Below are 24,395 nucleotides of genomic sequence, written 5' to 3'. Positions count from 1 at the left end.
GCTTATTGTTCTTTAGAAGCAAAAGTACTGCGGTGTGAGTGGGGGGGTCAGCCCTTGTGTTTCTAGGTGAGGAGACTGACTGAGCCATCGGCAGCCCAGCCTGGGATGTGTTCACTCCAGCTTCCTTCTCAGGCTTTGTAAAGCAGCCGGCGAGGTTCTCTGTAACTTACCAGTTAACTTTCTTTCCTTCCACACTTAACTGAAAATCAATGTCAATGAGGGTTGGATTCTAAGAAATTAATCTGTGAGATAAGTTCGTGTCTTCCTGTGATGTTTCTCACATGTTCACCAAACGAATGCAAACTGAATGAGTGTAAAGGAATGTGCAGCTTTTTGGTGATGGTCACCCAGTCTGGGTGACCTTGGACAGACATGCTAATTCATTACAATATCCATTTTGGTTTCATCCAGGTGTGAAGCTGGGTGCCAACCACTTCTTTTCATAGTGTGTGCATATTTATATCTCATGAACTCTCCAAAACATTGTTCTGTTTTTTTTTTTTTTTTTTTTTCTCCAAGGGGCATGTTGATGGCTTTCTAAGAAGTGCCTCGGCAAAGTTTAGGAATTCTACATTGCAATATTTGTCTTTTACTTGAGAAACTAGGCACTGATGGTCACAATGCTACTAAAAAAAAAAAAAAAAAAAAAAAAAAAAAAAAAAAAAAGCTACAGAAGACTTAAAAAAAGAAAGAAAGAAAAAACTTGGAGCTGTTGTGTGCGCTGCTGCCCTTCTGACACCCCTGTCTGACACCATTTATCACTGAGACATTTTCTCATCAGTAGACAAAAGATACATTCCCTACTTAATGTGTAGGACTTCAGCTGCCAGCCCTCATGAATGTTAATGGGAGTACAACCTTCTTTCTGCATATAGGTTACTTTTCTTATTTTAATGTCAATAGGCAGTGGAATATTTGGAAGAGTGATAGAATTCCAAGCACTTCTGCAGGACTGCTTCGTGTGTGCTTCCTATAAACACTTTCTTGGTAATCCTTGTATGCTGTTAAATTGTTATTTGTATTTAACAAAAATGCACTAATTGCATTTTTCACAGAAAAGGCATAATAATTGTATTTTATTATTAGACTATACAAAAGAAGCAGCTAGCCATGAATCTTGGCTAAATTCCAACAACACTGGCCAATAGGAACGATTATTTTGCCTGAGAAAAAGGATATCCACATTGCTCAGCAAAGCCAAAAGGAGTTTTAGTTTTGTTTAAAGACAGTTTTCAATAATAGGCCAGAGATGAAAGAATATTGTGTTTCTAGAAATATACGTTTTTTATTACTACTGTTTAAGTTTTTATCTATTTGCTGCTGCAGGGTAAATACATTGTAAAAAAGACTATATATTGATGCAATCTATGAGAATGTCATTTGTCAATATTCATTAAAATTAGAAATGCAATTGACTGAACTGTAACATTGCCAAACAATTTCTTTAGGTTCACTTAGCGATATGTTTGAATAAAGTTTAACAGATGTTCAAGAATGTTTTCTACAGTAATAGCCAAAGGATAACATTTAAAGTGTTCATCAGTAGTTAGCTGGGTATTTCTGGTACATGAAACAATGAAATTCATGCTTTGGAACAAAAGAGTGAGTCAATCTGTTTTCTGACTTTCCCCCCATTCATTTGTCTAAGAAATTTTAGTTGAAGGAAGAAGAGTGCATTCAGACATTTGTGCAGGTCCAGCACTTAAAAAGACAAGATCTCCTTCTCATGGGTCTTGCATGACTATTGAATATATAGAAAGGTCTTTAAAGTACATTTAAAGGTAAAACAAGCAATTGTCATACAGAAGATACCATTTTTCCTTTGGAATAAAATTTAAAATGTATTCTCTCTCCCATACCACCTATACTGTCACACATTCATATGCTATACAGGGAGAGGGAGCTGCACTTGAATTTTTTTCTGGAAAGTTGCTAAAAAGATTTTTTAAATCAGTCTGTAAAGCACTTGATGTGGCAAGAATATAGGCAGATTTTCCCTTTTCTCAGACCTATCTATGTAGACTAAATTTTTATCATTGTGTGCTTTTATTATCATTAAAATGTTAAGAGAGAAAACATTTCAATTTTGAGTGACTGGATTTATTTTTTCCAGAGCTACCCTATAGTTTGCCTATATATCTCTTAATCATTCCTGAGTTTTTTGTAATTTTGTGTTTAAGTGATGAATACCTCGAGAAAAGGACCATCTCAGTTCCCTTAGAAATTTTTTTTAAAAAGACAAAGGGTAAAAAAGTTACACTTTACATTGTTTCTTGATTTCCTTTGTCTGATACCTTCTACTCTCAACTCGTTTCAATCTCCTCTAAGCCTTTTTTTTTTTCTAATTCTACTTTTCAGAAGCAAAACTGGAAAATACTATTATAAACTAATGAACTACTTACAGTAATCTCAAGTTAATTTAAAATTGGGTTATGGGGCAAATGTTAAAAAATGAAAACCTCCTTTTGGCTCTGATTTTCAAGTAATCTATATATAAAGAAAATTACTGTGTGTCATGAAAGCATGATTTAGATATAGGTTCTGCTAGCAGATGTATGAGATGACCTTTCTATTTGTCTTTCACCCTGTGATTATTATAATTACAGCTTTGATATAATATGGATAAAAGAAGAGTCAAATATACTTTGAGGATCCAAAATTGCTAATAGATGCTAGAAAGTCATTGATGGAGATTAAATATGACTTGAAAATGACTATTGCCATAGTCTCCATCAATACAGCTTTTATTAGATGAAAACTAGAATCACAAATGCTGCTTTTTACTTCTCTTACTAAATAGTGGGCATACAGAGAAAGAAATAACTATATACCAATAATTAAGTAGACTATAACTGCAAATCAGCATAAGTTCCCTAGAGCTTGCAGCCTACTTGTGTGCAAATACCTAAGATGATCAGGTAAAATTCAGTCAGTCCATTGCCATGAAAGGACTGAAGTGATATGACCCAATCTGTCGAATTTGGGTGAGGGCAGAGGATGATCATAGAGAAGTGCAGAGTAAGACCATATAGAATCCAGAGAGTGGGCATTCAGCTACAATTCTTAGGTCTTCAGTTGTGTACTTGCAGTGTCAAGAAAGACCAAGAACCACATATGCCAGCACATGACTGTAATCCCACTAGATAGTAGGTGGAGTTGAGATTGCAGTCAGAGACCAGAAAAAGAAGTTTATGAGACTCCATCTCAACAAATAAAGGCTGGATGTGGCCTAGCCCATGTCTATCATCCCAGCTATCTAGGAGGAATGAATAGATGGTGGTCCAGATCAGACTGTGTAAGAACACATGCCCTATTTTAAAAAAGAACTAAAGCAAAATAAGAGCTAGGAAGATGCTCAAGTGGAAAAGCACATGGTGCAAATGTGGGGCCAAGATTTCAAACATGCAGTATTACCATAAACAAACCAGCCAAGAAATAATGTAGTAGATGTTGACATATGGACAGAGAAAAGTTAAATAGGTTAGGAGGTTGAAGTGTTTGGATTTGCATTGAGTGGGGAAGGAAAGGCCTTATTTAAAAGGTGAAAGGGAATCACAAGCTAGAAGGGAACTAGTATGAGTCATGCTGAGAGGCTAGCCTGCCAATCAGAAAACACTGCCAAGTTGTTCTTCATGACTGTGGAAGTGGGGATAGCAAGATCACCAGCATGGTTGGGGCTGTTTGCACAAAGAGGGAACAGCGATCTTCAGATGGGGGTCTGAGAAAAACAAGTTGGGTAGGACTTTGTAGGCCAGTGGAAGGATGCAGGTGTTCACACTGAACAAAATGCAAGACCTGTGGAGGGCTTTGAGGAGAGACAGATTTGATGTATCTTCAACAAAGATCCCCTAGGAGGATTAGGGTGCAAGCAGGAAAGTCACTAGGGAGACAATTGTAATAACTCAAAGATGAAGAGGTTGATTTGGATTTAAAACAGTTGTTATAAAGCTGGGTGGCTCACACCTGTAATGCTAGCTATTTGGGAGGCTGAGATCAGAAGGATCACAATTTGAGACAGCCTGATTACCCATATGGGATATGCCTTCCCAACCACTACCTACGTGCAGTGAAGCACAATTGTCATCTCAGGTGTGTGAGAGGTTGACTAGTGGATCACCGTTCCAGGCTAGCCCAGACAGAAAAGTTGGAGGGATTCCATCTCAACAGAAAGAAGCTCGGTATAGTGGCATATATGTGTGGTTCCCAGTCACAATGAGAAGCCTAACATAGACAGATAGAGGTTCAGGTGTACACATGAGTGAAAAGCAAGATCCTACCTAAAAAAAGTAAGCAGCATACCAAAGCACTGGAGGTATAAGGCAGTGGTAGAACACCTGCCTAGCAAAGCAAGGGGCTTTGAGTTCAAATGACAGTACTGAAACAACAACAACAAGCAAGCAACTGTTTTCAAACATGAAGAGAGGGAGAAGGAGAAAATTCAGTCACTATTCAATACACATCCTATGAAATTAGAAAAACTGAAGAAAAGCTTCATGTTGAGAGGGATGGGGGAGAGTGATGAGAGGGATGATATTGATCAAGATACATTGTGCTTACAAACTGATTTGCTGAATGGCAATCCCTTTGCACGAATTAAAGATGAGAAATATATGTTTTCAAAGCTTTCAGTTCCACAGGATGTGCAATTTTGGTTTAAATAAAACATTTCTCCCACTAATTCTTTCTTTGCTTCATTAGGTCTAAATAGGCCAGATTTATTGCTGGATCTCACAGAAGTTTCTTTCTCTCTTCTTGTGTTTTCTTTTATTTTCAGTGAAGGTTGAGTTGGCTATTTTCCTTCCCAACTCTCCAAGTTTTAATCTTATCTGGCTTCTGATTCCCTTCAGAATTATTGGAGGCCAAGCATGCCTACTGACTTCAAAGAGTGTTTCTCCCTTGTATTCACTCAGCGGGGTTTATGGCAGGAGAAAAGGAAACTTCTCATTCCTCTGTGGAATGCAGTGTTTAGCAGTGACATATTCAGATCAATGAGGAATCTATTAAGGTGAAGGAGAAGCATAATAAACTCATTTTTTTCCTTATTCTTTCGAAAAGGACTTATTTTCTTTTGGATTGATTGTCAGTTCTTTTTTTGTGTTTTAAAAAAATTTTTTTTAAATGTATTTCCTTTTTAATTGTGAAAATACTGTACAGAGGGGTTACAATTACATGGGCAAGATAATGAGTACATTTCTTATCAAGCAGTGTAGCCTCTTCCTTTGTTTCCCCTTCCCATCCCTTCCCATCCTCCCCATGCCCCCCGACCCAATCTTCCCCGCTCAACCCCCCCCCCCCCCCCCGCACCAAAGTTGTAAACGACTTGTACATATCATTGTTGCAATGGGTCCACCTGTATCCCTATTTAAACGATTTGTTTTTCCCCTTCCCTTCCACAAATTATACCGACATCAAATACAGTGAAAGCAGGGGTTATACTGTGGGGGAGGGATATACAAAGCAACAAAGAAATAATCTTATAAATGTGTTAGAAACAATCACATGAAAGAAAAAAAACATTTGAATACATATCTTAGGGTTCATTTCCCTAACATCACCTTATCTGACCTTTTCTGCTTGACTCAGACATATACTAGATATTGCAAATAAGGGAGACCATGGGACCTATGTTTCTTTGGGCCTGGCTTACTTCACTTAATATAATTTTTTCCAAGTCTTTCCATTTCCTAACAAATGGGGCAATGTCATTCTTTCTGATGGAGGCATAGAATTCCATTGTGTATATACCACATTTTCTTGATCCATTCATCTACTGAGGGGCATCTGGGTTGGTTCCATATTCCTTAATACAATAAAGGCTGTATATGACAAACCTACAGCCAGCATTATACTTAATGGTGAAAAACTAAAGCCATTTCCTCTTAACTGAGGAACAAGACAAGGATGTTCACTCTCTCCACTTCTCTTCAATCTAGTATTAGAATGCCTAGCTACAGCTATAAGACAAGATGCAAACATAAAGGGGATCCAAATAGGGAAAGAAGAAGTAAAACTCTCCCTCTTTGCAGATGACATGATCTTGTATTTAAAAAATCCCATAGACTCCACTCCCAAATTACTCAAGCTGATTCAAAACTTTGGCAAAGTAGCAGGGTATAAAATTAACCCTCAAAAATCAATGGCTTTTCTGTATGCCAACAATGAGAAAAGTGTGGCTGAAATTAGGAAATCATCTCCATTTGTAATAGCCCCACAAAAAATAAAATACCTAGGAATTAACTTAACCAAAGAAGTGAAGGACCTCTATGATGAAAACTTTAAAAACTTGAAAAAGGAAATCAAAACAGAACTTAGAAGGTGGCAAAAACTCCCATGCTCCTGGATTAGAAAGATCAACATCGTGAAAATGGCAATACTTCCCAAGGCTATCTACAAATTCAATGCGATACCCATCAAAATTCCAACCTCAGTCTTCAAGGAAATAGAAGAGGCAATCCAAAAATTCATATGGAACAATAAAAGACCCCGAATAGCAAAAACGCTCCTCAACAGAAAGAACACTGCTGGAGGAATATCAATACCAAATTTCAAACTCTACTATAAAGCCATAGTAATCAAAACAGCTTGGTATTGGCATAAGAACAGACCTCAGGACCAATGGAATAGAATTGAAAACACAGAAATGAACCCACAGACCTATAGCCATCTAATCTTCGATAAGGGAGCTAAAAAATAGAATGGAAGAAAGACAGCCTCTTCAGTAAATGGTGCTGGCAAAATTAGTTAACTACTTGTAGAAAACTAAAGCTAGATCCTTATATATCACTCTGCACAAGAATCAACTCCAAATGGATCAAAGACCTCAGAGTCAAAACTGACACTCTGAAAACATTATAGGATGGAATGGGAGAAACCCTAGGTCTCCTTGGCACAGACCGAAATTTTCTTAATAGAGACCCGGAAACACAACAAATCAAAGAAAGTTTGGACAAATGGGATTGCATGAAGTTGCAGAGCTTCTGCATGGCAAAGGACATAGCTAGCAAGATCAAGAGAAAGCCTATGGATTGGGAGAAGATCTTCACTAGCCATACAACGGACAAGGGTCTCATATCTAAAATATACTTGGAACTTGAAAATTAAATCTCCCAATAAAAAATCCTCAAAGAATCAACTGCCCAATAAATAAGTGGGCTAAAGAAACTTCTCTGAAGAGGAAAGAAGGATGGCCCAATGGACACATGAAGAAATGCTCAACCCCCCCTAGCCATAAAAGAAATGCAAATCAAAATAGCATTGAGATACCACCTCACCCCTGTTAGAATGGCTAAAATCAAGAACTCTAATAACAACAGATTCTGGAGGGGATGTGGACAGAAGGGAACCTTACTGCATTGTTGGTGGGATTATTTGTCAGTTCTAAATCTAATTGGTTATATTCTGGGAGAGTCAAATCACAATAATTAAACATTGATTAATAGCCATTAGATCATGTTACAGATTTTGCTTGATAGCGTAATATAATGCAAATGAAGATTTACTTTAGAAGGATTTCCAAATTCTATACATCCTATCATTTTAAAAAGATTACTAAAACAATCCCCTAAAGAAAAAATTGGGATCTTATTCTTGGCTTTGTGAGAGATCATTTATATAAGCTTTATAATTTATGCTGGCATAACAAGAAGGAAAAATGAACTTTACAACTTTGCACTTGGGGGGCACGGGGTGGGGAGATGGGAAGGGATGGGAAAGGGAAACAAAGGAGGAGGCAACAATGCTTGATAAAGTATGTACTCATTACCTTGCTCATGTAATTGTAACCCCTCTGCACAGTATTTTTACAATTTAAAAAATAAAAAAGGAGGAATTAACTTTAGAAAGAATGACTTTTTGTATAGCAATAATTGTGGTAGGCTCTAAGACAAACCAATAAAGCCAACAAATGATCTGTTATAGGAAAACAGATATACTAGTTTAGAAGAAATTTGGTAAACAAAGGTATGTAGTAAATTCTTTCCCCTTCTTGCTCTGTGCTACCTTCATGAGCCATGTTCACCTTTCTCTCAATGTCTACTCTTTACTTGTTAAGTAAGTTTTATAAGAACTAGAAGTAGAGACTATTCAGTATATTGTATTTGCATAATGAGAGAACTCAAATAAAGAACAAAGAGACTTAAAAATATCACAGAGCTTATGATACAAATGGTAATATCTACCTCTTTCAGCATATATGAAGTTAAGACAGCCTTAAGAATGAACACTTTTAATAGCTATACCAACTGCTAGCAAAGTGTAATTAGCCGACCTCCACGAATACCCAGGGACCTTCAGTGCTTTCACGATAATTCAGAGAATTTGTTGGCCTTACCCATTGTGAAATCACTTGCTTTCATAGTGAATCCTTAGGAAATAAAGAAAAAAGAAGGTAGACTTTAAAATGATCCTTAATTAAGAAGTGATACATATTGGTGTGGTAAATCTTAACCCTTGAGTATTTGGCTTGTCCTTACTCTTTCTGATGAAATGGAAAATATACGTAAAGTTCATTAAAGTACAGTGGTCATCAGGAGGAAAAGCTTTGGTACCTTTGATTGACTTGGTAACAAGACAGACCATTTTCATCACAATTTAATTATGTTTTCATTACACGTAAAGCAATATATTTTTTTTTGCCAGACATGAGACTTGAACTTAGGGCCTTAAGCTCTCACTCAGTCCTTTGCATTTGTGACTGCCACTCTCCTGTTAAATTATTTTTTATCCTTTTCAAGCTAGCCAATTGGGAATTATTGTAAAACTAGGTTCTGACCAATCAGAAAAAGAGGCAGTACTACTTTAGGGATAAAATCTGGGCAGACTTCCTACCTACTGGACTTGTATATTGGATTCTTGTCAGTAAGAATGCCCTTCTACAGAAGTAAAATTTGCTTTGCTGATTTCCCTTTGAGTTGGTGTCTTTATTCCTAAGAGGACTCCCTAGTATCTCAAGAGGTTTTGTTTTTTTAGCAATTTTGGGGCTTGTCAAGGATGTTTTATATAGCCAAGGGTATCTTCCTCCTTTGGAGGAGACATACTGTTTCCTAGATGCTGAGACCACGGGGTCTGAATAACCCACAATTCTCATGGCTGTCAATGGACCTGAAACCCAAAGGTTAATGGGTGATCGATTGGGTAAGATCTGTGGCGTCCACGTTACTCTGTAGGTAGATAGATCAAGGTAGGAAAATCAAACATTACTTTGGTGGCCAGAACATCTCAGTAAAGTGTGTGCAGCTAAGACGTTTCCTAAACTCGGAGAAAGAGCACAGTCCCTATCTGTTCTTCTCACCTGCTAGGGAGATGGTTGGAGACGGAGGGGAAAAAAAAAATCCATCAGGTTGTGTGAGAAACCTCCAGTAGAAAATGTTAAATCCAAAAGAGGTTCACAAAAAATTTGGGGGAGCAGGTTGAGTGCACAGGAAAACTGAGTCACAGGGACTTGCTAAAGGTGGGGCTAAGAATTCTGGGTTTCAATTCAATGGTGATACTCATTGGAAATCAACTATACATCTTTAGGGAGAGAAGGGTTGGGAGAGGGAAATCTGGGAAAAAATGACAGAGAGGTGACACTGTTCAAAAAGAAATGTACTCATTACCTGACGTATGTAACTGTAACCCCTCTGTACACCACCTTTACAATAAAAATTTTAAAAATAAAATTAAAGAATTCTAGGCCTAAGGAAACCAAGAAAAGTGAGGCTAAGGAGGTTCCTTTAGATATTCCCTGGGAGAGGCCCTTGATGTGAATGTTGAGGGTTTAGAGGAGCCACCCTCAAACCCAGTATTATAAATAAAAAGGAATGAAAGGTGCCATCTTACTGTATAAGAAAGAGGCATGGGTGCTAGGCCCAGAGTGGCCTCTGCTGCCTAGACCCTGACCAGGTGGAACTGTGTATGCTGGGGTAGGAGTGGAGCTCACTGTTCAGCCCAGCCAAAGGCATTTTGTTCCAGAAGCTCCATCTTCATTCAGGTCTTCATGGATTCCTGGTTTTGACGCCTAAGTACGAGTACTTTTTTGTTTTGCAGCCTAGATCGAGCTCTATAAGCATCGAGTCTTCTTTCCTGGAGGGTGGACAAGGACTCAGGGCTTGCTGGGCAGGGACCATGGGATCCCCATCGTCCTCCAAGGCCACTAAACTTCAGTCCTTCGTGCTTGGAGGTGGATTTCACTGTGAAAGGTGGTGTGGGAAACTTGATGGCCAACGCAGCTGCTACCAGGGAGCCTGGTAGGCTAGGACTGGCGCTGGGAGACATGGGCAGCTAGAGGGGTCTGAGTCCCTTGGGAAGGGTGAATGGGAGGGCAGCTCCCATCCCTGGCCTCTGGGAAGAAACAGTACTTTTCAGATTAGAGATCTGGGGAGAAATAAAGGGAAAGAAAAAGTCACACAGTCACCCACTTGCCACTGTACTTTGGTCCCTAAACCAGGAATCCCAATGGGAGAACAAGAAAAGAAAGAATTCAATTTTAGGAAGTGAGAAGGGAGTCTGAGTAATGTTAGCAGCAGCAAGGAAAGGTCAAGGCTAATAGTAGAAAGGGTTAATAGGACAGGGTAAAGTTAACAGTAGAGTTCTTTTTTTTCTGTTGGTCATGGGGCTTGAACTCTGGACCTGGGCACTGTCCCTGCGCTCTTCAGCTCAAGGCAAGCACTCTATGGCTTGAGCTACAATGCCACTTCCGGTTTTCTAGTGGTTTATTGGAGATAAGAGTCTCACAGACTTTCCTGGCTGGGCTGGCTTTGAACCGTGATCCTCAGATCTCATCCTCCTGAGTAGCTAGGACTACAGGCGTGAGCCACGGGCGCCAGGCTAACAGTAGAGTTCTTACATTCCTTGTTCAACAGCAAAAACAAACATGGGTGTTCACTTTTTGTCCTGTTGGTATTTCTAAGTACTAGAAATATCATTTGGATTTTCCTGTATCAAGTTTGCTGTTTAGTATGATTCTTCCTTTTGTCCTACAGGCATATCTTCTCAGGCTAGCTGTTAATACAGCTTAGGTTCATTTTCCCCCCTCTCCATTCTCTGGTAATGCAGATTTTGTACCTTTCAGTTAATTGTAGAAAAAAAAAGTTTTCCCCACATTCTCAGATTACCAGTGTGAGTTTTGCTTCTGTAAAATTTTGAAACATAGGAGTTTTTAAAGATGATTCCATCTCTTTCAAGTTCCTAGGAGGCAAGCCCATCATTGATCTGTGACAAAGGTTTGAGGAACCTTTGGTGTCTAGCTATATGCTTTCCACAATTTGTAGGTGGTATATCTTTGTCCTAGGGTGCAGATTAGCCGAGTCAACATTTCTTTGAGAAAGTATAAAAACAAGCTGTATGGTACTTGAGTAGATGGTGGTTGGCTTTTCCCTTTAAACTGTCAGTTGGCTATAGTAATACTTAGTATTTGGAATTATCTTATTTTCTTCTTTCCAACATATTTGCCAATTCTAGCATGCACATTCTTCTTTCTGAACCTCTTTATCTCTTCCTTCATATCGGTATTGATACGTTTGAATTGGAAGTATTTGAACATCAATCCTACCAGAGTATTAATGTTGCTTTTAATTTTTCTTTGTTGAACTTAAATTTTTGACTGCTTTGGACTTCTACAAATTAAATGTTTTTATCTATTTGGATCACTTCTCAGAACTTACGCCTAATATCTATATTTACAAACTGATAACGTACGTTGCTTATCCCACTTTTTTACTTGATATCTTTTGTTTGCTGTGCCCTAAGTTGAAAAAGAAATGGAAAGAGTAAATTTATGTTTGATTGTAATACAAGGGTTATAGATTTGGCCTAGGATTAGGGACAAAGAATGGGATGTAGTAGGTCTTTCTTTTCATTAGTTTTCTCTCATTCTCTTCCTCTTGAATTGCCAGCTCACCCTCACTGACCCAGAGACTATGTCCTGATAAAATTCTAGAAAGAAGACAAATTCAAGCCCACCTGGAAGGGGTTGTATCAAGTCTTGTTCATGACTGAGATAGCTATCTGAATGACAGAACAAGATTAAATTCATTATACCCCAATCAAAGGGCTCTCTCATGATCTTACCAAACTAACCATAAAGCAATCCAACTAATTATCTTGTTCCTGATTTGTGTAAAGACCTATAGAAGTATATTCCCAATTCCTGTAAGCTATACACAAGCTACGGATAAAGGTTTCCCTATCACATTGGTCATAAACATCACCCAGTCCAATAATGCCCACTTATTTGATAGAGTTTGATACTTGTTAGATATTGCCTTGCAGAGAACTAACTAGTCAGAGACAACTGTCAAGTGAAGATAAATACTTATGTCCTAAGCGAGAAACTACAGTCAGTGGAAGAGGTTCCTGTATGTCATAGAGTAATGTCTGGTGAACCACACCATATTAAGGATGGTCTCCAGAACCAATTCTTTTGTTCAAGTCATAAATCTTCCCACTTCCATAGGCCCTTCTGTAAAAATACAAGAAGGAAAATCCTAATGTGCACTCACATGATCTCTCCAAGGTAATTACAGTAGAGGACTTAAAACAGACCATTAAAAATCTTAGACTGGATACAGGACTGCTTAGGTAGAATGAATTAAATATTCTGTCCACACACTAAACTGAAATGACTGTTACACTTGTGTGGCAGGGAGGCCAGAGGCTTAAGTGTTCCCAATTCAATTAGGAACCTCAGCTGCTATGGCATGTGCATCGTTTTTATTGGGAAAAAATGGCCTAGGGAAGTACATGGTGCAAGACCCTATCATTACTGTTCCTGACAGTTATGGCTCTAAGAAAATTCTCCCCTGAAACTGTGCAGTGCCTTTATCCCTAGATCAACTAGGTATCTTGCCACTCTCGTTGGGGGAAATAGTTGACATTTCTGGAAAACTTGTCCAGATGCAGTGAGGGCCAATCCTTTGAAGAGATAAATAATCCTTTGACAAGAAAAACAATTAGCCATAGCCAGGGCTTATGTCTAATGGTATTACAAAGAACTACTGTTGGGAACCTTCCCAGATAATTGGAGTGAAACCAGTGCTTTGGTTCAACTCTTTCACTTTCATTTTGTAGACTCTTTCATTTTGTAGACATGACCAATTTCCAACAAATACCATACACCAGGTAACAAGAGACTTCATTCCTAACAAGTCATTCAACCCTCATATTTAAATAAAACTGTAGAATGAATTAATTAAATTTATTATAATCAGCAGAAGTTTGTTAATTACACTAGAGACACCATCGAGGAAATAGCAGAACAGAAATTCTTCGGAAAAGAACTACTTTCTCAGCCAAAATGCCTCTGACCTTTGACAGTGATTTAGGAGGAGTTGTTTAAGGGACATTCTTTTCCTGGGAGATTATCTAATATTATTTAAGATATAATCATTATTTAAGATATAATCATTTTAGATTGTATTGTATTACTTCTGTGTGAACTGCAAATAGGATTTTTCTAGTTTCTACATGAACTAGATTATTTCACTGACAACATGAAGGTTTTTCAGTATTGAACCCAAATTCTGGCAGTGCAACTATGATTGAGCAAGGGCAAAACAGTCATTGCCAAACAGAATAGTTGGTTCTGCTCTGGCTCCTGGAATACTTTTGTCTATCCATCCTTCACCCTACTCACAGTTCTGTATCTTTATACTTGGTTGTACAGGCAACACTCAGTTATTTTTCTCTTTCAACTTAGTACTTTTTAGAACTTCTTTCTACTCCAACTTTTCCCTCTCCCTTCAACATTGTATTAAGATAAGGCAACTTTTAACCTTTTGACTTCATTTTCTATTTCCATCAGTAGATTTTTGCCCAGCACCCTCAAGTAAATGTGCTATTTTTTTTTTTTTATCAGAGCTAGAATGGTCTTTGCCATCCATTTCCATTACTACAAAGCTTTATTCAGTTCTGCTCCAGTAGATCCTAGACCTTCCTCTCAGATCTGCCAGTTCCATAACTAGGTTATAGGACCTGCCTTTGGGCCTTTCAAGGTACCACATGGAGGAAGTCAGGCACTCTGCTTACATCACCATTTCATAGAAGGAATATGAAACCAGAGTTGATCTCTTTTTTCCATTGCACAAGAGTAATTACCCCTCTGCACCTCAAATGGAATTAAGTCTTTCTTTAAGTGTTTTATAATATCTTGAGGGGACACTCAGGCAGGAGTGAGACACTTTTGTCTTACAACTTCACAAATCTCCCTTAAGGGAACAAAAAGATATCAGTGCTTCATGTGTTTTTGGAATAATTGCACATGAGGTGACTTAAAAACTGAAAATTTAAATAAAATGAATTAAAATTAAGCAAATACTATTTTATTGAGTGATGATGAACAGGGTACACACTGCCATTTCAAATAAGAGACAGTATCTAGCTTTGAATCGTAATAAGTTGCCTCTTATTCAATCACTTTCCTAATATTTGGCTATTTACCTAGGAAAATACCAATTTTGTGTGGCTAACTGAAATGGTGATAGTTTAATGACATGATTCTAGTATTATTCCCTTGCAAATACTTTCCTATTTTAATGGAAATAAGCATCACTCATGTTTTTTCTTTTACATTATCTTCAGTTACTTCATATTGCCAGTAGAGTGCGTTGGCTGCCTGGTGATATTAATGAAATATTTAAAAGTAAAGTGCAGGCACATAAATCATCTGGTTATGATTTGCCTTTTTTCCTCTTCTCCACTTGCATGACTCAACTTGATGCTGCCTAATTCGTTTTCCTTTTATTTGATTCCATATGGTGGCAGAACAACCACCACAAGATGAAAACTTCCAGTACCTTCATATCAAAGCAGCAGCCTCACATTCTGTTCTATTGATATTGCATTTTGGCAGTGGATTAAAGGGACACAGTTAAAGTCTCTACTTATAATTGGTTTTATTTGGACAAGATTTTCTTTTGAACCTAGTGGCCACCCGTGATTTCATAATTATCAGAAATTAACTAGCTCAGCTTTTCTCGAAGGAAATATTCACAATCCACTTCTTTGCTTTGGGGAGACAAGAAAAGAAAGCAAAGAAAAAGAAAGAAAAGAAAAGCACTGAGGAGTCTTAAGAGGCTTAATTATTTGGGAATGTTCCCTGTGGGATTGCAATAACTAAATGTTGAAGCTGCCTTGTCTGTAATGATGTTCTTCTAAAAACAAACTCAAAACCCCTTCTACTTTCTCAGAACTTTACAAAGATGAAAATGTAAGAATATTTTTTTCCCCGAAGCTTGAGACATCGCTCTTGTAAAATTTCTGATCTGATCTGCCTTCTAAAAAATCTGCTAACAAAAGCATTATCACTCTCTGCAGAGTATAATTATATGCATTTTAAAATCATTTGAAAGGTAGACATGTAAACTTAAGTCTAAAACTTCTAGCAGAGATGTCTGTGTTCAGTGAAAGACACCACATGCAAGACAGTAACTTTGAGGGCCCTACACAATACCCATGTACACCATCAGTCAAATATCTCTTTCTACTGGGCTTGATTTTCCCACCCCTGTGGAAGTAGACAGTGGTGGCTTTGTTTCCAGCAGCTTTGTTTGCTTGCAGCTACTGGTAAAGTAAACATTGCCTGAGATTGAAGAAATCCTTGATAGAGCTTAAGGGTCCTGGGAGAACATTTCTTATAACCCAATATAGATGACATCATCAAGTTATCTGGTATAGATTTGCCCAAGTTAGGACAATGGGATTGCAACATCCTGTGCATAGCTATAGAGGACTAACCTAGGTTGTGGGATGTCCTGCAAAGAGAGCCAAAGCAGGAATACTGAAGAGACTTGTCCTCTTTCACTTTAACCTGGCCCCATATGTATATGAAGCTCAAAGGAATTGAAACTGTTTGTCAGAAAGACAGATTCAAGTAATGAAAATTGCTCATTATTTCACCTTAGGATAATATGGGTGATCTTTGTACCAAATTTAGCCTTAGGCATAACTGAAAGTGTATTCAGTGAGTACTTGGATTGAGAAATCAGATGTATTTTGTGGCTCAGAACACCAGATAATTATGTCATTATTAAAAAATGTCCTTGAGAAGAATCAATATTTAAAACAAAAAAGTTAATTGTATAATGTATTGTTTGTTGAACAGGAATGGTATTGTTAAATGGAAGTATTGTTAAATGGAAGAGATTAGCAGAAATATCTAGTCCATAACATACTTACTCTCCTTCAAGATGGTATATATGAAAATGGAGTTTAAAGAATTTCATATCAAAGGTATATAGATTTTATACCAAAAGATTTACTTCATTGCCCAGCCTTCTTTCATCTACCTTGACACCTCACAGGAAATTAACTATTTGAATTCAACATTTGGTAAGTTTATTGCAGTCTATGGAATGTTTTTGAAAACTTTAAATTCTTTTTCCATCAAATTATCAGGACAAAAAAATGCAAGCTTATTGCAAGAGAATTATGCAAGACTCGGAAGCCCTATTGTTTGTACTCATAAATAAAGGGTAGACAGAAATCATAACCTTGGCCCACTAAAAGTTGATGTCAGAATGGAGAATTTGTTTGCCTATGTCTTCCCAAACCCCAAGTAATAAATCTCAAAAGCTTCAATATTGATTCAACAAAATGAATGGCTGAGTCATTTCAGAGGGACTCTGACAAGTGGACAAACGCTGCCATGGTGACATTTTGATATGCAATGTGGTTAGTGAACCTTGCTGGTTTCCTCCCCCTGCCATTAAAGCAAAATGGCAAACCACGGGAAGTGCCACACACAGCGTGCCTAAACCCAAGGCAACTAGAGGAGAAAAAATTTAATTAGCTGCTCTTAAAGGATTAAAAATCCCAAATGCATTTGTGTCTGACTAATAAGGAAACGGCTTTTCAATATGAAAAAGTCCAGAAATATGCTTTTAGCTAAGAAATAGAAACTATTACTGATCTTTAAAAGTTTCAGAAAGCAGCCTCAATCGGTGTTTTGTGAAAACACTATTTGAGGACAAAATAGTTTTAGCTTGGGAAGGTAAGGATTTAATCTTTTCCACAGGATATGAGATTGTACTTGATTCATCCTTTGCTAAATAGTGTAATAAAATATTGCATATGGCCAATAGTAGAAATAAAATATAGCATGCAATAAAATACCACTGTCATATAAATTTAGACTAGGATGTAGATATGACTCTTATGAAGAAATATGTATATTTGTATCCTATTTGATCTTACTATCTTATTGATGTGACTATTTAGCAAGGTATACATGTACTATATTATTAGAAAACATATATATTAAGGGCAGATACAATTAATGTATGTTTTCTATATTTTTCATATATATACTTTCATAACAATGAAAATAATTTCTTTATAGTTATTAGTAGGAAACATTGAAAAATAATATGATTCTGACTGTTAAATTTACTTATGAATAACACAGAATAGACAGGTTAAATCAAAAGAAAACTGTTCTGAAGTATATCTAAAATATGGCTAGATCAGGAAATCGTTGTTTTAGTTTTTAGTTGTTTTAGTTTGTTTTACCATTGTTATTGAGCTCTTACTTCATTGGTGACCTTGTTTTCTACTTCACTCCAAACAATAAGGCTGTGAAGTAGGTGTTATGAACATCTCATTTTTACAGATAAAGCAGCCTAAGTGTGAATGAAAGATTACTAGATTCATTTGCATTGGCCAAGCCTTCCTACACTGTGTTATCTCTTGATACCTGGACTAAATCGGGTAAATGTAATTTTATTTTCATTTTTCTGTTTTTGGAAATAGACACCATAGTACAAACTGATCTTAAAGTTTTAGAGATCATGTTTTGTATGTAGACTTGTTGATATGGTTTCTTTTTTAAATAAAATATTTATATTAGAACAGAAAGATCACAATAATTTACTTTTTAATAATATTAGAAAAATTAAGTGTGAAGAGTATTAAAGGTTAGAAAGAAGGGTGTGTAATTAAACACAAAGAGAATCAGTGAAAAACCAAAAAGGAAAGGATTTTTTTGTTGTTTGGTTTTTTTTGGGTCACTATATATCTAAATTTCTAAAATATACTTAAGCTACTATTGTCTGTGATGTTGAATTGGTTGTTAGCTTGTTGGTCTTTTAAAGAATAGATCCCTGTACACTGTGCACTATAAAGGGTAAAATAACAGTAACCAAATAATTTGCAGAGAAAGCTCTGAGCAGAGTGTTAGAGATTTCAAGGTAATCATGATAAATCCTGATAAACTGATCACCTCTAGATAACCTGCATAGTCCACATAAGATCCAAACCTTTGGCAAGGCAAGAAAACAAAAGACTATTCAAGCTGGGCATCAGTGGCTCATGCCTGTAAATTCTAACTACTCAAGAGGCTGAGAGCTGAGGATTGTGGTTCAAAGCCAGCCTGCGCAGGAAAGTCCATGAGACCCTTATCTCCAATAAACCAATAGAAAACCAGAAGTGGTGCTGTAGTCAAGTGGTAGAGTGCTAGCTTGAGAAGAGCTAGCTGAGGGACAGTGCCCAGGCCCAGAGCTCAAGCCCCACAACCAACCAAAAAACAAAAACAAAAGAATATCCAGCTGGAAAGCTCTTAACCAATTTTCCTCTGTCTTACCTGAGGGCTTCCTAAGCAGCAAATTTTAACCACTCCAACTTGCTCAACCAGGGCCAACTCCTCTCTCTGGAAAGATGTGCAACCATCTCTCCTTCAAGCTATCCTGAATTTCTTCTGTCCTTTGTCTTGGCTTCTCTTTCTCACACAATTGTATATATTTCAGCTACCTTGAAGTCTTGCTATCAGTTTAGGGAAGATATATAAAATATTTCTGAAGCACCATCTTGGTAAGTTTCCAGTCCTTTCATTTTATTATTTCAAATATATTATTACTACTACTACTACTACTACTATTACTACTACTACTATTACTATTTTATGTGGTACTCATGGCCTCTTGTTTAGTTGGCTTCCTCACTTGGCTGGCTTTCTACTACTTAAACCACGTCTTCTTGCTTGCTCTTTTGCTGGTAATTTTGGAATTGGAGTCTCATGGACTTTTTTTTACTGTGAACTGGCTTTCTTCTACAAATCTAAGCCTTCTGAGGAGCTAGTTTCACAGGCATGAGCCACTGATGCCTGGCTTGTTATTTGTAATATAGTTCTTATCCTGCCCCACAGGAGGACTTGTTTCTTCTAATTCTCCAAGAACTTTTCCAGTTTTTTAACCTTTTCATAAGGCATGTGCATTCATATATTGTCTTCATTCCTACAAACATCACTCACATTTCTTCATAAATGGCATTACCAAGAGTTGTACAATTTCTGTAGACTTTCAGAGATGGCTTAGGTGGTTTAGACCCTGTAGCAGAAGGATGTCAAACCCTACAGAAGCTGAGTTTCCATTACCTTCATATGTTTTTGACTTTAGCCTTAGAGTCATACTTTAATACTTCAATACTTTCTTAAAACAGAATTTCCCAAAGTATATTTTGAATATAAATAGGAATAAGGTAGAAAAATTCTCTTCGTTAAAATAAAATTTCGAATAGTGACTTAAATTTAAACTAGTCTGTTCACTGTTCAGAATTTTAATTCTATTTTCAGTGAGATTTTTAAGAATGAGTCCCACACTTATAGGGGATTATAAAGCTTTTCATTCCTTGCAATGCTTGGGAAAATGGAAAGAATTTCTGAAGAATTTAATTCACTGGGGTCCAAACTTGAATCAATGTTATTGTCTGTAGTCTCTTCCCTATGAATCTTATGTAAAATTCATTTGTTTAGATTGAGTAGTAACTCTTTTGGGCAGGTTTCATAACTTTAATGGGGTTCAAAATGTCAATTCCAAATCATATTCAAAACTTTTTCCTTCCTAAAACTGGATATACCAATTTGAATTGTGTAACGTGTGTGTGTTGTGTGTGTGTGTGTGTGTGTGTGTGTGTGTGTGTGTGTGTGTGTGACCAACACCAATTTTTTTAAAAGGTGAATCTGGGTACTGAGAGCTAGAGTATGGGAGAGGACAAACCTCTGCTTGCTTAAACGCTTAGAGGTATAGTGCATTCTTCATGGTTGTTTCTCTACTTAGCATAGTCTAGCTGTCCTTTGTGTGACTGGCATACTAACTTTCTCAAAAGCACAATTATAAGCTCAAATGGGTTAAAATCAGGACTAGGTTAAACATGCAATCCAGGAACCTTGTGGAAAATGGCAGTAAATTCTGCAACAGAAAGTTTCCTGAGTGCTGGGACTATATCTGTGTTCATCTTTATACCTCTAATGCATCACACATATTGGAATTTGGGAAGTGTTTGTTCAGCAAATTAACCTGGGACACCAATATCAAAAAAGAGTTTGATAACTAAAGTTTTGCTCTGCATAGAGCAACAACCAGCAAACTGTGTCTATTTGGCCATTTCTGGTTACCACCTGAATCTTCATACGTATCATTGGTACACCACCATCCTTACCTGTTTACATATCATCCTTGAATGCATTTACATTACAATGAGAATGGTAGATTTGAACAGTTGTGACACCTCATGTCTTGTGGTGTGAAATAGTTATTATGTGGTTCCTTATAGAAAAAGTTTTCTGAACTTTGGCCTACAAGCTTGAAATAGCTTTTAGTTGCCTTCCTTCCTTCCTTGCTTCCTTGCTTCCTTGCTTCCTTCCTGGATCCTCAGATCTCAGCCTCCTTGAGTAGCTAGAATTACATGCATGAGCCACTGGTGCCTGGCTAGTTGTGTTTCTTGGTGATTCAGTCACAGCATGGCACCTGGTAGATATGTCACTAGGTTAGTGTAAGAGTTCAGTCAAGAGGAAAGTCATCTTGAATCAACAATGTAACCAGTTCCCCCTCCCTCTCCAAACCATCTTTGTATTTCTCTGACAGCATGGGTCAGATTGTCTTCTTTCTCCTACTTGATGTGGACTACATGAGGGAACAGACGACATGATGGATGAGTGACCACTGATTCTTCTGAACAAATATGTAGTCATTTGAAATATGTATACAACTAGCAGGATTATGGTACAGTGAGAAGACATGCAAGCTCAGGCGGCTCAGAGGCAGTACCTTTGTTCATTATTATTAAGTAAGCGATCAACTGAAAAAAATTGAAGAAGTGTTCAAAGAAGTGATTGCACTAAGAAATGTGTCTTGTCACTGTTCAGGGACTGGTTCAGGTTTTATGAGGCTTTTCACTTTCTAAAGGCCCCAAAATACTTCCTTTTTTCTGACCCCAAAGCAAAGCCACTAATGTCTCCTGTTGTCAAATAGAATCTCTGATCCTTTGCAGAACAGGAAGTTACTTCCATTGCTCCACAGATTCGGATTCTTTTTTCCCCTCTAAACTTGTCTACTTATTCAACGAATGTTTGGTTATTCTGTGTCCCCAGTTCTTTGAGAATTAGGATTAATCTGTTTGTTTTACTATTATGAAGTTCTAAGATGATAATCACTAAATTGTGTTGAGAATTTTACTACATATTGGTGTGCAAATGGAAAATATTGAGAAGACTAGTTGGCTTATTTTCAGATTCCAGGTGGATCTGGACTTCATGGGTAGGAAGAGGAAAAGAAGCCCTTATCTGCAATAAATTGTGATTATCCCTATTTTCTTTTCCTTCTAGGATCTGCTTCTTAATCAAGAAATTTTTAGTAAGCAGATTTGGCACTAATGAAGGGTAAATCATAATTTTAGTTTTTAAGGGGTAAAAGGAGGTAAATATTGCCCAAGCTTTGTTTTACTGCTTTGGAATAAAGCCATTTTGTATGCTCAAAACTTAGATCTGAAAAATATAATTTTCAAGGGACTAAGAGGATTATGTAAAATATTTGGAAGGTTAACTAAGTTAGATTAACTAAGACTAGGAGGAAAATGGTATGACATCAATATCTTTCTTACTGGACGTAAGAGGCTGAATTGCTCTTTACAATCTGAATTACTGGATTGATGGTTATATAGGGAAAGGGTTTATACTCCATTGTTTCACATTTAGTTAAAATTGGAATGTAGGCTGTCTTCAGAACCTCAGCTTTCCTGTACCATTCTCTTTTAGTGGTATTTACCCCGTTCCATATCTTACCCACTTCCTTTCTTTTGGTTTTCTTTATCAAAACCTAACTTGAAGAACAAAGTCTCTCAAAGATATAATGATGATCAAAGTTTAAAAATACTTCCTGATAAAAGAAGCCAGCCATGGGCTGGAAAGGTGGCTCAGTGGTAGAGCACTTGCCTTGCATGCATGAGGCCCTGGGTTCGATTCCTCAGCACCACATAAGCAGAAAAAAAAAGCCGGAAGTGGCACGCGTTGTGGCTCAAGTGGTAGAGTGCTAGCCTTGAGCCCAAAGAGCTGAGGGACAGCACCCAAGCCCAGAGTTCAGGCCCCACGACTGGACCAAAAAAAAAAAAAAGAAGCCAGCCAACATTTCCAGAAGCAGAGTACTACCCAGCAGAGGAAAGGCTCTGTGCAAAGGCTCTGTGGCCAGAATGATTTTTTCTGTTTTTGAACCAAGAAAAGTAGGATAGGAACACTGTGAAGCAGGGTGAGAGTGGTACTGAGAAGGCTGGAGAAGTAAGAGGTTCAGACTCAGACTTTAGGTCTAAGAAGATTGAGTTAAATTACAATAGGCATTGCAATTTTTAGTGGTTTTTTTAAGGCAGAGATCACAAACTTTTTGGAGAAACACATACAGTCATTGACTTAGAGCATCTAGAAGAGTTTGGATTTTGAATATCCTCCAAACACCCATGTGTTAGTTTGGTCCAGGATAGCACTAGGAGTTGGTGTAACTTTTGAAAGACCTGTGGGAGGTCTTTAAGCTATTGGGAGTATGCCTTAGGACAATAGTTGCCTGCCCCTTCCTTCTCTCTCTCACTCTTTTTTTTTCTCTCTCTCCCCTCAGTTGGTTGAGTTTTTTGTTAATGTTGTTTTCTCGTTTGTTTGCATCATCAATGTTCTGCTCTAGCATAGGCCCAACAGATCATAAAGTGTAACCCACAATCTGTGAGTTATACACAGCATTTTTTCCCCCCTTGTAAATAGATTAGTTGAGGTATCTGGAAGTTTTTCACAGTGATGTAAGATGACTGGCATGTTTTCTATCATTCTACTAAATTTTTGATTGGTATATTCTTTTTTTTTTTTTTTTTTTTTTTAATTTAATTTTATTTTATTTGAGAACATACTGTACAGAGGGGTTACAATTACATGGGCAGGATAATGCATCCATTTCTTACCAAGCATTGCAGCCTCCTCCTTTGTTTACCCTTCACCTCCCTTCCTAGCCTCCCCCCTCCCTCCCACCCAATCATACCCCCCCCCCCGACATTGTAAAGCTGGTTTTGACATGACATTTTGTACTTCTCATTGTTGCAACAGGTCCACCTGAATCCTTAAACGACTTGTTTGTCCCCATCTCCTCCACATGTTATACTGACTTGATTGGTATATTCTGAATTTTGGTTGTTCAAATCTTCACCGAAGAAAGAGTGCAGAAAAAGTGCAAGCTTAGTAAGTACAACATTGTGTTTTAGAGGTCACATTTGTCTCAGGGCCTCCCAGATTCTTCAGGTTCCCAAACACTCCAATAATTGTCAACAAATCACCTACTTTTCTGAAGTAGGTTAGAGGGAGTTAATTGGGGGATACAAATTTCTACTTCACTTTATTACAGCATTTAGAAAGATGTCATACACAGAGTACTGTGTATGCTAAATCTAGTTGTAGAGAAATGTTTGATGGTGAGACTTGGTGAGTGAAAGAATAAGATGGAATATTTGATTAATAGATACTGGTTTGGACAGCAGCTTAATGTATTGTTTTTTGGGGGTCCGGTCGTGGGCCTGACTCTGAGCCTGGGCACTGTCCCTCAGCCCTTAAGCTCAAGGGTAGCCCTCTACCACTTGAGCCACAGCGCCTCTTCCGGCTTTTCTTTCTTTCTTTTTTTCTTATGTGGTGCTGAGGAATCAAATCCAGGGCCTCAGGCATGCAAGGCAAGCGCTCTACCACTGAGCCATCTTCCCAGCCCCAGCTTAATGTATTAAAGTAATAGATAACGACAAATATAGATTCTTGTTTGTTTGTTTTTTGTTATTTGTTTGTTTGTTGTGCAGGTACTGGGGCTTGAATTCAGGGCCTGTGTGTTGTCCCTGAGTTTTTGATCAAGGCTAGCACTCTTCCACTTGAGTTACAACTCATCTCCTAGTTTATTGGAGCCTCCTAGTTTATAATTGTCTCATGGACTTTCCAGCCTGGGCTAGATCTTGGCTTCCTTAGTAGCTAGGCTTATAGGTATGAGCCACTGGCACCAGGCACACACAGAACTTTAATATATGCCAAAAAACTAATCAAATTATGTGTGAAATATATATATAATAAGACATTTTAAATAATTAGGAGGCAAGAATTTTTCTAATGTTATTGTTTTGTTTTTACATTATGACTAATAGAA

The sequence above is a fragment of the Dipodomys spectabilis genome, unplaced genomic scaffold (assembly GCF_019054845.1).
Source record: "Dipodomys spectabilis isolate Male_0828 unplaced genomic scaffold, ASM1905484v1 ptg000140l, whole genome shotgun sequence".
In the NCBI taxonomy this organism is placed as follows: Eukaryota; Metazoa; Chordata; class Mammalia; order Rodentia; family Heteromyidae; genus Dipodomys; species Dipodomys spectabilis.
The sequence above is the reverse complement of the archived record's forward strand: the minus strand, read 5'-3'. Positions refer to the sequence as shown.